Source organism: Capsicum annuum, chromosome 2, assembly GCF_002878395.1.
Source record: "Capsicum annuum cultivar UCD-10X-F1 chromosome 2, UCD10Xv1.1, whole genome shotgun sequence".
Taxonomy (NCBI): Eukaryota; Viridiplantae; Streptophyta; class Magnoliopsida; order Solanales; family Solanaceae; genus Capsicum; species Capsicum annuum.
In genome coordinates, this window is record NC_061112.1 from 60,033,689 (window position 1) to 60,049,483 (window position 15,795).

A 15,795-nucleotide genomic window follows, 5' to 3' on the forward strand; every position below is an offset into this window, starting at 1 on the left:
AACACTCTAAAGGATTCACACCTAGAGGGGTTTGGTTAGCATGGCTGCTCTACCTAACTTGGAAGAAGGGCCCACTAGGCCACCTAGATAATGTGCCTTAAATATTCATTCAATTTTTGTTTGAAAAAGGCCTGAGGCGTGTAAAATGAAAAGTCTGCCCCTGATAGCTTGCCCGATTCAACTCGCGATCTCCACTCCCTGACTATATTGAATGATCGCGACCGCAACCCTCGATTGCGATAGCACTATTATGATTGCCAATACTTGGCTTACGATCTCAAAAAAAATTAACTCTCGATCTATTGCGATCGCAACCCTTAGAGGGAAATCGCAGCACCTGAGGGTCATATCTTGGAGCTTGTTTGCAGCCTTTATCAATCATTTGGCCATTTCTTTCCTTTCCATCTCCGTCTCAACTCTTTTTCATCATATTTACCTATAGGATCAAAAACACTGCAGATTAGTGCATTTTACGAGGAACTAGTCTTATATTCAATCATTTTACCATAATGAGCAAGAAATTAGATGCAAATGAGTGGAAAATTTGCCATTCCTCAACGCCCCCATCTTAAGACCTTGCTTTTCCTCAAGTAACACTACTTCACACTCAATGAGACCACTCAACTTTGAAGCTCACACTATTCTATCACATGGCCACCATAATGTTGAATTTGATTAGCACTAATGATTAGTCAACAAAACTGAGAAGTGCTAACTACACAACCCCCTCAAATTCAATCACATTTTTAAGGATGCAAAGAAATTTCAAGAATAGTTAAGCAACAACAACCAATTCTCAAGAAGTGACTATTCATCAATAGCATATTAAATATTCTCCTTTGGATTGATTTAGGAGAATGCCAAATTCACCAATTTATCCTAGTCTACATGCCTCCTCACGAAAGGAACAAATTTTTAGTATGCAACAAGGGACGCATGTACAACACTCATATTCATACTCAAAAAGAATTTCTCAATGCAAACAAGTATCATACCATATTCTTGCCTTTATTTTCAATCACTACTAACTCAAAAACACTTCATTGGAGATCCCAAAGTACTTTTTCAAGCTTGAAATATAGGCTCAGGAAAGGATAGGATAAGAATTTGGGTAAAAGTGACTACACCCTCCTTGAACTCTACATAACACTCTATCTAGATCAATCTTGGATCATTGGCCAATCCATTTATTTCTAAATCACACATGTGCCTATCTTATTCACTTTTAGTTCACTCATCTTTTAGAAGCAATCTCTTCTCATTTCTTTCCTGATTGCACTCATATGCTTATTCTTTTGTTTAGTGCTTTCTTTCTTTTTCCATCATTGATTTGCTTTTAGGCACTCATTTACAAGACTATAGCCATGATCACCACTTCTAATTTTCACCACACCCCCAACTTAGGATTTTAGCTCAAGTTGCCAATTTTAAGTTCAAGGAGGGTAGGGTTCAAGAAAGGGATAACTTTTAAATGGTTAGAGGCTTGTAACATGGTTGCCAAATAAAGGTTGATAGACTCAAAATGGGTGACTAGGGATATCATTCATACATGGGTAAGATTTTTAGGATAAAGTGACTTTCAATAATCACAAAGGTGGCCTAAGATCATTTCTCCAACTGTGCATAAACAAGATTAGTTTGAAAGACCAACGGAGCAAGTTCTTTATGACATAAGTAAGCACAAGAATAATTCGACTATTGCTCACCACACATAGCATGCAAACTAATTTAGAAGGATCGATTGCATTTCCTACTCAATAACAAAAGGATTTATTTATTACACTACTACGAACTAAAGAATTTGGTGTCACAAAAAGAGGCAAAGCATTGTTACAAAACCATTCAATTCCATACCCTTGTTTTTCCAAAAAAATTCAGATAGAGAGGGGTGCGCATTTTGTACTTCACCACAGAAGATTAACTATCGCTAGCACCAATAAGTTTCCATTTCTTATTTGGGCTCAAATGAGGGCAATACTTACGGCTACTCAAACTTTACCATAGTTGCAATGTCAATCTTAAATTGTAATGCCATGGGTATTCAGACTTCCCCAACATTTGTAAATCCAATATCTTAACACTACAGTTTTCCCTTAAGAATGTCGTCACTCAATCTATTATAGGGAAAGACTCACCCAACATCAATATCAAAAAGAAAAATAAAACTAGAAGTAAAATAATTAATTCACAAAATCTCTATAAATCATAAGCTCGACGGGGGTACCCAATTTGAACTGAATTTAAATATTACAAACCAAATGTGAACTAAATGGCCATGTGAATCCACATACTACAAACCAATTATTATGAAATGCAGACACTCACAAGGGTAACACACACATACCCGTCTAAAAAGCTTACATTGTCCTTACTGCATATCACAAAAGCATAAAAAAGGTTGAAGGGTCTCCCTGAAACTGCATCATTCTCTATTTCAATTTTAGATACACTATCGTGATCGTGAAAGGCTCAGTCCAATCATGACACATCTGCTAGACCGCGATCGTGATCTGTGGATTACGATCGCGGTATCTGAGGCCTTTTTGCTCTCCTATTTTGTGTTGTTTTTTGTATGGCTGCCATACTCCTAAACTCGATCCTCCCCTTTTTTTTTGGCTTCCAATCTATCCAAAACACCTGCAAAGTGTCAATATTATGTGAATTAATCAATAATAAATGTCACAAATATGAAAATGATGGGTTGCCTCCCATCTAGCGCTAGATTTAACATCGTGGCATGACATTCTTTTTATCATCATTGTGGATCTTTGAAGCAAACCAACTCAACCTTGGCTGCTCTAGGTCCAACCACATTGCAGTGCTTTAATCCTTTCCCATTCACCCCAAATTTCTTCTTCTCAGAGTCCTCCAACTCTATAGCACCGCTAGGATACACATTTGATACCACAAATGAATCCGACAACTTTGATCTAAGCTTACTCATAAAAAGCTTTAATATTGAATAATAAAGGAGCACATCATCGCCCACATAAAATTCTCACTTTAGGATTTAGGAATCATCCCACCTCTTCATCTTTCCTTATATAAAATAGAGTTTTTATAAGCCTTGAGTTGAAAATCTTCCAACTCATGAAGTTGAGTGACCCTTGATTTAGAAGCATCATCCCAATCCATATTAAATTTTTTTAAAAGCCCATAAATCTTTATGCCCTAGTTCAACGGATAGGTGACATGCATTTCCAAACACCAATTGGTAAGGGGACATACCAATAGGAGTTTTGTAGGCCATCCTATATTCCCATAATTCATCATTGAGTTGCCTCGCCTAGTTTTTACGACCAACATTCATAGTTTTTTTCTAGGATGGATTTCATTTCACAACCTGATATCTCAAATTGGCCAATCTTTTGGGGGTGATATGGGGTGGCAACCTTATGCTTTACCCCATATTTGTCAAGGAAAGCATAGAAAATCTAATTGTAAAAATAAGAGCCACCATCGTTAATGATGGCCCGTGGGGTTCTAAATCTTGTAAAAATATACTTCTTCAAGAATTAAGGACTGCCAGATACAGTCACCTATTTCAGTATCAGTCTTTAGAGTAGAATTCAAAAATTAGGACTGCCAGATACAGTCACCTATCTCAGTACAGAACTCAGATAGTTCCATAGATTCATGGACCACCCGCTAGATAGTCTTGATCTCTCATAAATTTAATCAGTATCAGTACTAATATATCCAGACATCACTCATTAGATAGGCCTGATCTCAGTCTCAGGTTCAGTTAATTATTCTCACTATCAGATTCAGAGATCTTCCGCTAGATAGGTCTGATCTCAAACATAATCATTTCTTATCATTGGTAGTAGATTCAAGGATGATCCATTAGAGAGGTTTGATCTCATATTTAGTCAGTCAATTGTAGCAAGCTCAGAACTCAGTTATTGATATAAGTAGATTCAGTTATTCAGCTTCAGTATCATCAGTTTTTTAGATCACTTACTAGATAGGACTGATCTCAACTTCAGTGCTCAGTTATCAATATCAGAAGTTTCAGTTGTTCAGTATCTCAGTATTAATAGTGAATTCAAACGTTAGTAAAGCAATACCCAAGTTTCAATATTTAGAGTCATGATGATTTCAGTTATGGATTGTGCATTCATGCATATGTCCTCATTCAGTACTCTCATGATTATTCAATTAAGTACTTGTTCATGCATAAGCCCTTGCATTTAGCCTTACCTCATCTTGCATACTTAGTAAATTCCCATGTACTAACGTATTTTCGATATGGTGTTTTACTTTACACCTTAGGTTCAGAGGCACGAGATCCAAAGTACCCTTAGCAGCTCAGTCCCAGTCAGCAGCAGTAGAAGTAGCAGTGAGTCCTCTTCATTTTAGGATGATCTTATTTTATTATCGCATTAGATTTATTTTATTTTCAGTAGACGGAGTTAGTTGGGAACATGTCCCATCAACTCCATAGTTCAGATAGTCTAGAGGCTTTTCGGACAGATGTATGAGTATTCAGTTTTCAGTTTTGAGTATTTTACATGTTTTGAACCTTATGGCAAGTTTTCTGCATTTATTATATTATATTATGCAGAGCTCAAGTACAGATATCAGCAGAAGGTTATATTGTGGTCCTTCGGGATCATGATCACCGTGTAACGACTAGGGGGTAGTCCCGAGTCGTTACACAAAGGGGGATTCATTTGGGTGAAATCCTAAATCCTAGCTGCAATCGTATTTTCCACTATATTAGCTGGGGCAACAGCTCACTAGTTGTTCTGAGCATCCAATGAATGGGCTAAAGTAGTAGAAACAACTCTAAACTCAGCGTGAGAGACATGCTCATTTAGGGGATCTTCCTGAATAGCCGGAGGTGTGGGCTGGTCCCCATTCCTTCTTCCATTACTTCTTTTAGGAGGCATAATCTATAAACGGAATAAAGGATGAGTTAGAAAGAAAGTTTAAATAAAGATCATGCTTATTTAGACGACACAAAAACTGAAAGAAGGGAAACTTTTTCTTAAAATATCTCGTAGCCTCTTGTACAGAAGTGTGGCATACTTCACACCCACACACAAGACTCTACTCAACGCAACTTTTAAACACCCTAGGACATTATAAAACCTTAGGCTATTATACCAAGTTTTTTCACGACCTGAGGCTACCCCTCTAGCTACGATAATGGTTCTTATGGTCATAAGTGACCACAAGTTAACCCATGAGCTGGTATCTACTGTGAGCACTGATTAAAATGGCACTGATATATCATATGCGAAAGATTAGATGATAAACTAATGACAACTATAATACTGAAATATGTAATACTATCATGTCTGAGATAACTGATAAAAGCTAAAAGTAACTGACTGACTGTCTAACTATTTGTCGGAAAAGCCACTAACTGATGAAGGAGGTAATGGGACAAGCCCCAACTAACTCCATATAACTGAATATAAGGGACTACTAGAATAACTGGTATAGCAATCATGACCTTGATGGATGGGGAATTAACACTACTGCTGCTGTCTTGGAGCGGTCGGGAAACTGCACGTTTGAACCTATGTTATAAGACAACATAGCACAAAGAAAAGTATGCAAACAATAATTTGAATATACTGATATATGAGATGAGGTTTGGCTAAAATGCATGGGGTACTATGCAGATAAGATAAGGACTAACTGAACAACATGAAATAACTGAGCATGAATGCATCAAAACTGTAATATTTGAGAATCCAATACCAAGCAAATACATATTTTTGAAATAATATGTAAACTAAAGGACTAAAATTTGTATAACTGAATAACTATAAAACAATATGCTTTGGTCAAGAAAACCTGAACCGAATATACACTGAATACTGTACTGAGACTGTGGGAGGGTGTTAGTACCGTACCACGGGTACTAACATTGGCTGTGTGGATGGACTAATGAGTCACCCTCAACTAGCAGGCAAAAAGTTTGTCAATCCTTAACTGGCAGGTAGATACTCTATCCTATCCTGGCTACATAGTTTTGTAACTCGGGGATTGTTACTAAGGGTCACACCCTCTACTGTCAGGTGAGCCCCCATCCCTGAGTTCGCTCGGTGCTAAATTCCACTCCCAACTGAACTGACACTAGAATTAGAACTGAACTGAACTAAGCTTGACTAAACATGATTTCATAACCTATAGTGCTCATCATGATTACATCAATTGAGTAAATAATAGAATCCGTGGTTTAACTGAATTATCACTGAAATAATCTGAATTCATGTAAAAACACTTAAATATCGAGTATTAATAACCCATCAGCATTGAATGATCACTGAATGTAATAAAAATCTTAAAAGATGTAGTAAAGAATCATGGCTCAAATCCCATAAGCATAGACATTCCATCAAATATGTGAGGATCATAAATTTAAATATGGGAATGCTTTAAATAGGGGAAACTACATGATTACATGAATTAAAACAGAAAGTTGTAGATTTAACATGGAATTCACTTGAATAAAGCATGGGAAACTCAAATTCATAGCATGAGGAATTCAAAATCTTTCATGGACTCATACATAGGCTGAATTGAATTAAAATCACCATGAAAACATGAATTAAACCCATCTTAAGCAATCCAAAAATACCATAATAATAGAAAAATTCATTCTTTAATTGAAAAGAGGGTTTTTGGGCTCCATGAGTGAAAGGAACCCATGAATGAATACCCTAAGCTTTTAACTTGAAAGGAAAAATGCTATTATTGATGCTTTCTTAAAGGTTCTTGAACTTGGGGAACATGAATTATTGATTTCTTGGGGAGAAAGGAATTGAATTCTTATACTTATGGGAAGGAGAGGGTTTTCTTGAGAGGAAAATTTGAGAAGAAGGGAAAAATTATGCCCTAGCTGATGCCTAAGTCATGTAATGAATGATAGGGTAGAGGGGGAAAAGATCCAATTGCTCGTCAACCATTTAAATAAAAAAATTGAATGCAACAACATCACCATGATGCGGTCTAATCGCTGTCGTTAAATTTCCTCACCGCGATACAGTCTATCTGAGAATGGGAAAATGTCCAGACTACCCTTGACTTAAAATTAAAAACAAACCACGCCCAGTGGTACGACTCCCCTTACCATCAGTATCCTAGGTTATAAGTAGTACCCCAACTCATTCCCAAGACTATGCCAAGACCCTACACACTATTTTCTTTATGACTCAACCTTACCCACTTGTACCTAAAGGTATGAGTCATACACCGAACCGTACCCACATCTTGTACCTTTGACAAACTTCACAAGACTACTCAATCAAGCATTATACAACTTGTCTTGCAACACTCGTATCTTTAGATAAACCTTATACCTTGATAAGTCGTACCTTTTCTAGTAACCAAGCCAAACACACTACCTTGTGTACGATTCACCCTCAAGCCATTCTAATACCTGTTTCTAAGGTATGAATCATACCCTTGAGTTGCACCAAACCCAGTGAGTCCAAAACCAAAGAAAAACTTGCAAGGGTCTTATTTCAGGGTGTTTCAGTTTCCTTCGCTAGGAAAATTTATCCTCGAATGACAGGTAAGTGTAAAAATAAGCACAAGATTACCCATTTAACTTTCCCTCCCCAAAATAAAAGATAAGGACATAAACCAAGATAAAAAGATCAAAAAACATAATTTATACTCCAACACCCCCATTCTTACCCCTAACTAAGTTAGATAACAAAGATGCAAGAGGTACCATTTCTCACCTTTGACCAAGTTAGAAACCAAGATGTGATAAAGAATATATACCCTATTCATGAGTTTTCAAAAGAACCAACATGGATACTTGGACTCTATGTCCACTTTTGCATCCTAAATGATTTTCTTGGACCTTTAGTTCCACCATATAACCTTTACCAAAGCCATATCTTATTTGTGCACAATCGATGAACATACCAATCCAAAATCCTCATCGGGACATCCCTAAAAAGAATAAAGAACCTGAGATACCAATACCACCCAGAGGAAGCAACTAACCTAGGACTATCCATACCTCACCCCAATATAATACATAGATTACCAGAGGAATGGACTCATGCAAGAGAGCAAGTCCCATTCAACTTAGAATTTGTCGAGACATATCACTACGAGAGCTTGAGTCTAGCTATACACCAACTCCATGTTCAAGACTATCCAATGTTAAAGGAGTTAACTTAGGCCACCGAGATCTACTCCATACATCTATCCCAAAACACCACTCTACTTCTATCAATATTATAATATGGGAAACATGAGTGAAGGAAATGGACAAACATATATCCACCCTCTATAACTAAAACCTCCATCCTATAATTGAACACCAAAAACTATACATCTACTATGCTATAGAACAATTCATTAAAACCTTGTCTTACCAAATCTCTCAAGTACCCAACACAACTATTGGTAAATCTACCAATCATAACATTCAAGCCTATGAGTTATATACCCGCAGTATGATCTATCCATCCAAAAATCTAGCCCTTTTACAACCTTCATAAGGTTTTCACCACCTATTCCTCTCCTAACCATTTCCCACGACAACAACCTTACCTTACTTTCTAAAACCTTAAATCTGGGAGTCACCCTAGACTCTTCCCTACTTAGAGACTTCTATATTCCCCATTTAACAACATCACCATGCTCCTTAATGCTATTACAATCCTAACATAAGAAAAAATCATTTAAGGAACCAAATTACAAGAATTACCCATGATACACAAGGTAAGACAAGGACTCCTAAAATAAGATGTGACACCATAGGCACGAAGGACCTCACAACAACCACCTAGAACATAATGGGGAATCATCTCGACCAACCCATATAGAAAAAGAGTCCTTAAGACTAGACACCAAAAGAAACACAACCATATATACCATGAGTAACTAAACACAAGGTCAAGGATCATATCCAGGTAAAAAAGTGAATTCAAAAAGGACCCCAGGAAATTCATTAACCACCAAAATCAAACCAAAGAAAGACCTTCTAGGTTAGAATCTTTAACATAGACCAAATAATAAAGACACTCATTGGAGATCAACTTCTAAGTTCTATGTAACACTCTAACTTTTTGAACTGGGATGCTACACAGTGCTCATGACCCCAAAGGACCACAAGCTAACCCATGAAGATATCTATACCAGCATACTACATAATATATCATAAAATGCGAAAACATGAACATGAAAGGCCATAAGGTTCGAATATACTGAGTATATGAGTGAGGTAGCCTAAATACAAAGGGTTATATCCATGAACAATGCTAACTAATATGAATGTGAGAATACATACATGCATAAATAACTATAACTGAACTCGTGATGATGCAGACTACTGAGTCTGAATGCTGGTGACATGACTTTACTATTACTGAGGTACTGAATAGATTATTGACTATTTTTGACAGTTCAAAATATGAAAAACTGGTTTGAATGACTGTGTCCAACAGTCCTAAAACTGAATACTGGTAATATGAGCTATGACAATTGATATAGCTGATATAACTGTAATGATTGGACTAATTAATATAACCGATACTAAGCGACTGTATCTGACAGTCCAAGTTCTGATAGAACTATCTGAGTTCCATTCTACTTGGAGTAACTAAATCTGAGATCAATCCTATCTAGTGGGTGATCATGAGTATAATGATAATAAGGATGATTCAACTTAGTCTGAGATCAGTCCTATCTAGTGGGTGATCTTTAAATCTAATGATTTTGATACTGATTAATCATAGTTGAGATCAGTCCTACCTAATGGGTGATCTTGAAGTCAATTTATAATGATAAGCATTGACTGTATCTAACAGTACTAAATATGTACTACTAAGCTAAGTTGACTGTGTCTGAAAGCTCTGATTCAGTAATTGAAACTATGGGATATGTTCATATAACCAACATGCCCCAAGCTAAGCTGACTGTGGTATAATCTCTACCCTGACTGGAAAAGGGTCAGTACTGCACCACCAGTAAAGACATCTACTATGGAGTCAGTCGTAATCTAGAGGGTGACTCCAGGGATCAGTCCTATACATATAAATGTGCTAACGGGTGACCCCTGAGTATGTCGGTCCTATCTAATGGGTGACATCTGATACCTACACAGGCAACGTAGTTCTAGAACTTAGGGATCTCAGTCCTATTCTAGCGGGTGAGCCCCCATCCTTAGGTTCTCTTGGTGCTGAATCCTACTCCTATCTGAAAGAAATTGAACTGCATAACTGGGCTAAACTAAATAACTTAACTAACTTATTTGCTGAAATGATACTAATTAACTAAACTGATACTAGTGGTATTGTTTATCATAACTAAAACTGAGTTTTCTGGATTTCGATGAAGGATGGAATATAATGAGTTCTGAGGACTGATTAAGAGTCCTGAAGTTACTGAGATTTACTGTGATTACTGAGGTTACCGAGCACTGAGATTACTAAGAATACTAAATTACTGGGATTATTGAGTTTTCCTGAGTCACATGATTGACTGATTTCTATAGATCATGGCTTGATTGAGAGTATTGTGAAAACATAACATGGCTCTAGGCATACAGCTACATTTTTCGGATACAAGTACCCGCAGGACTCGATGGAAGGAAACTGACACACATGACTGACTTAGTCATAAGAGTAGTGTCCATAATCCATAATATCATAAATAAGGGATTTCATACTAAGCATGGTTCTCAACAATCTATTTCATTGAAGGGAATTTCATACAACATGTATATACTTGCATAGCTTTCAATATCATGCTCATTACATAGTACAACCACAATCCATAATATCATAAATTTGGGAATTTCATAAAGTACATGGGTATTCTACATCTCGTACATAAGTGGGTTTTGCAAGTAAGCATAACATAATTCCATAAGACTAGTTCATGAGTAATCCAACAGTGTTCACAAGACACATTATCAACATGGATGACATTGAATCATAGAGGCCTATCATGAATCCTTCACTTAGTCACAATTTAGCTATAATGCATGATTTCTAGTATCTTAGGTATTTTATCAAACACCTTATATTCACAACTTAGGCATAGGTGTAAACCATACAATTACTCATCATAAATAATCAAACTTACATGTTTTCAACTCATATGATGTCATAGATTCATAATAACACATAAAGATTCTATCTTGGCATCATTCAACACATAAACATGATCAACAATCCATTTATAACATGAAAACCATAATATATAGTTTTTAAAAAAAAAGGGTTCTTGAACTTCATGGATGAAAGGAGTCCATGAATGAACACACACATACCTTAGAAAGGAAACCTTGATGATTTGCTAGAGAGTTCTTGGATTGGGAAACTTAATTCTTGATTATCTTAGAAAAAGGCTTGAATCTTGCTTTTGAGAGATGAGTTTGATAGAAACCCTAATCTTGTAGTTGAGAATTTAAGAAATGGTTTTTAAGATGCTTAACTGAAGAAAATGGGAAAAATTATGCCTCTTTAGGGTTATAAGTCATGGAAGGTAAAGAAAATGACCAAAATACCCTTAAATTGCTGGAAAAATTTACTTGACGCCATCCGTGACAGCCGTCAGGTCTGTGATAGGCCATCACGAATGGCCATCACAAACGGGATCCAAATTCTTGATTTTCTACCCAGGGTAGACAACGTCATCAGAAATGTCATCAGAATGTGATGACGTCGTCAAAAAGTTCGTCAGAAACGTTGTCATCATTTTCCAGCTTGACATGTGGGAATAAAACGGGGATAACTCTTTACTACGATATCGGATTTAGGTGAAATTGGTATCATTGGAAAGATAATTCAAAGAGATTTCATTTTATATATATTAAACCACCCATTTCATCATATATAACAAGTTATGGTTGATTGAAGTTGACCCAAGTTTTGACGCTCACTAAAACTTGAACGATAGGAAAGCTTTCAACTTGTACTTGAGTTAGGGGACCTCTATGATCTAAATTCATGATCAAATAGATTCCCACACTACATAATTGATTAACACACTAAATTTATATAGGATTTGAGGATTTTGAAAGATCCACGCATAGGAATGATAGATTTTCATTCTAGTCCAAAATATGGGATATTACAATATCTCCCCCTTGGGAACATTCGTCCTTGAATGATACTCGCTGATATGAGAGAAAATACAACTTACACGAATATATAGCATGAATGACTGATCATGATTTCATGGCTAACATGACTAAAAACTGAGCATATCATACTGTACATACATATCTGATGCATGGGTAGCTGATTTATGAATGTAGGACTAAGTATTCTGATAAACTGAGTTTCTCAAACTGAGAATGCATATCTGATGCTTAACTAATCTGTTCAATCCATGCATATCTGATGCATGATTATATGACTGACATGATACGTGAATGCATGATTGAAAGTACTGATATACTGACCACGCATATCTGATGCGTGAATACATGACTGAACTGACTTACGAATATGCAATTGAACATGCAATAGTAAAGGCACTAAGATTGAACTGAAACATGAGAACATGATTGGTTCTGCTACATGACATATGGACTGAATATCATGAACTAAATTGAACCTCTGAATACTTGACTTATAGCTGAGGTTTAACTTGAAGGTCAACTTATGAGTACCCTCTATTCTAGACTGAACTCGTTATGCAATGAGAAATTGAAGGATCTAAGGCATGTGAGCATTAAGAGAAAGTGGGGTATCTCCCCCTTGGGATGCTATGTCCCTCTAAGAATGCTTACCTTACGGAGATACTGGGTGATGCACAGGGCATATACGAACTAGATTACAACTAAACTTTGAGAGTCTGAAACTAATGCATGATGCATGAGATGAACTGAACTTGTAAATACTAGGAGGTTCTACCTTGAAATAGTTACATTTTCTGAGATTTTGGATAGCATGAATAGATGCAAGGATAAGAAAATAAACTATACAAATCTGACTGCTCACTGGCACGACATGAATACTAATACAAGGGAAACTTTCCTAAAACATCTCATAGCCTCCTGCACATAGGTGTGCTGCACAATACACACATGTACAAGACTCTACTAGATGCGACTTTCATACTTTCTAGGACTCTATTGAACCTTAGGCTCTGATACCAAGTTTGTAACATCCCAATTTTCTGAATTAGAATGCTACACGGTGCTCATGACCCTGAAGGACCACAAGCTAACCCATAAATGATATCTATACCTGTATACTACATAATATATCATAAAATGCAGAAATATGAACATGAAAGGCCATAAGGTTTGAACTGAATAAACGTATGATAACAAAATATCTGAAAAAGGTATAACAATACCAAAACACGTCATAAATACTAAAAATAATGAGATCTGAATATCTAATCTGATATTTTGTCTGAAAGCCTCTAATTGAACTGAATAAAGAGTTGAAAGAACATATCTCCAACTAAATCTATCTAGCAACTAAATAGTTAATGTAGCAATAATCATATTATCCTCGAAAGAGAAGGACTCATTGCAAACTCTGAACATTAGAATGCTACTACTGATCTGGAGCTCGTGCCTCTGAACCTATGGTGTAATATAAGAGAAAGCACCATAGCGCAAATGCATCAGTACGTCTGAATGTACTGAGTATATAAGTGAGGTAGGATACATGCAGAGTGTTATATGCATGAACAATGCTAATTAATATGAACGTAAGAATACATGCATAAACAACTATAACTGAACTCATGATGATGCTGACTACTGAGTCTGAATGCTGACGACATGACTTTACTATTACTGAGGTACTGAATAGATTATTGACTATTTCTGACAGTTTAAATTATGAAGAACTAGTTTGAATGATTGTGTCTAACAGTCCTGAAACTGAATACTGGTAACGTGAGCTATGGCAACTGATATAGCTGATATAACTATAATGATCGAACTAATCGATATAACTAATACTAAGCGATTGTATCAGACAGTCTAAGTTCTGATGGAACTATCTAAGCTCCGTTCTACTTGAAGTAACTAAATCTTAGATCAGTCCTATCTAGCGGGTGATCGTGAGTATACTGATAATAAGGATAATTTGACTTAGTCTGAGATTAGTCCTATCTAGCGGGTGATCTTTAAATCTAATAATTCTGATACTGATTAATCATAGTTGAGATCAGTCCTAGCTAATGGGTGATCTTGAAGTCTATTTACAATGATAAGCATTGACTGTATGTAACAGTACTGAATCTGTACTACTAAGCTGAGTTGACTGTGTCTTAAAGCCCTGATTCTATAACTGAAACTGTGGGATGTGTTCATCTAACTGACATGCCCCAAGCTAAGCTGACTGTGGTCTAATCTTTGCCCTGACTGGAAGGGTGTCAGTACTGCACCACCAGTAAAGACATCTGCTGTGAAGTCAGTCCTAATCTAGCAGGTGACTCCTGGGATCGATCCTAGATATATAAATGTCCTAACGGGTGACCCCTGAGTATGTCAGTCCTAAATAACGAGTGACATCTGATACCTATGCTAGCAATGTAGTTCTAGAACTTAGGGATTGCTTCTAGAGATCTCAGTCCTATTTTAGCGGGTGAGCCCCCATCCCTAGGTTCGCTCGGTGCTGAATCCTACTCGTATCTAAAAGAAACTGAACTGAATAACTAGGCTAAACTAAATAACTTAACTAACTTATTTGCTGAAATGATACTAATTAACTGAACTTATACTAGTGGTATTGTTTAGTGCAGCTAAAACTGAGTTTTCTGGATTCCAATGACGGACGGAATATAATAAGTTCTGAGGAATGATTAAGAGTATTGAAGTTACTAAGATTTACTGTGATTACTGAGGTTACTAAGCACTGAGATTACTAAGAATACTGAACTACTGAGATTATTGAGTTTTCCTGAGTCACATGACTGACTGATTTCTATAGATCATGGCTTGACTGAGAGTATCGTGAAAACATAACATGGCTCTAGGCATACAACTATATTTTTTTGGGTACAAGTACCCCCAGGACTCGATGGATGGAAACTGACACACATGACTGACTTGATCATAAGAGTAGGGTCCATAATCCATAATATCATAAATAAGAGATTTCATACTAAGTATGGTTCTCAACAGTCTATTTCATTGAAGGGAATTTCATACATGTATATACTTGCATAGCTTTCAATATCATGTTCATTACATATTACAACCACAATCCATAATATCATAACTTTGGGAATTTCATAAAGTACATGGGTATTCTACATCTCGTACATGAGTGGGTTTTGCAAGTAAGCATAGAATGATTCCATAAGACTAGTTCATGAGTAATCCAACAGTGTTCACAAGACACATTATCAACATGGATGACATTGAATCATAGAGACCTATCGTGAATCCTTCACTTAGTCACAATTTAGCTATAATGCATGATTTCTAGTCTCTTAGATATTTTATCAAACACCTTACATGCACATATTGGGCATAGGTGTAAATCATATAATTACTCATCATAAATAATCAAACTTACATGTTTTCAACTCATATGATGTCATAGATTCATAATAACACATAAAGATTCTATCTTGACATCATTCAACACATAAACATGATCAACAATCCATTTATAACATGAAAACCATAATATATAGTTTTAGAAAAAAAAAAGGGTTCTTGAACTTCATGGACGAAAGGAGTACATGAATGAACACACGCATACCTTAGAAAGGAAACCTTGATGATTTGATGGAGAGTTCTTGGATTGAGAAACTTAATTCTTGATTATCTTAGAAAAAGGCTTGAATCTTGCTTTTGAGAGATGAGTTTGATGAAAAACCTAATCTTGT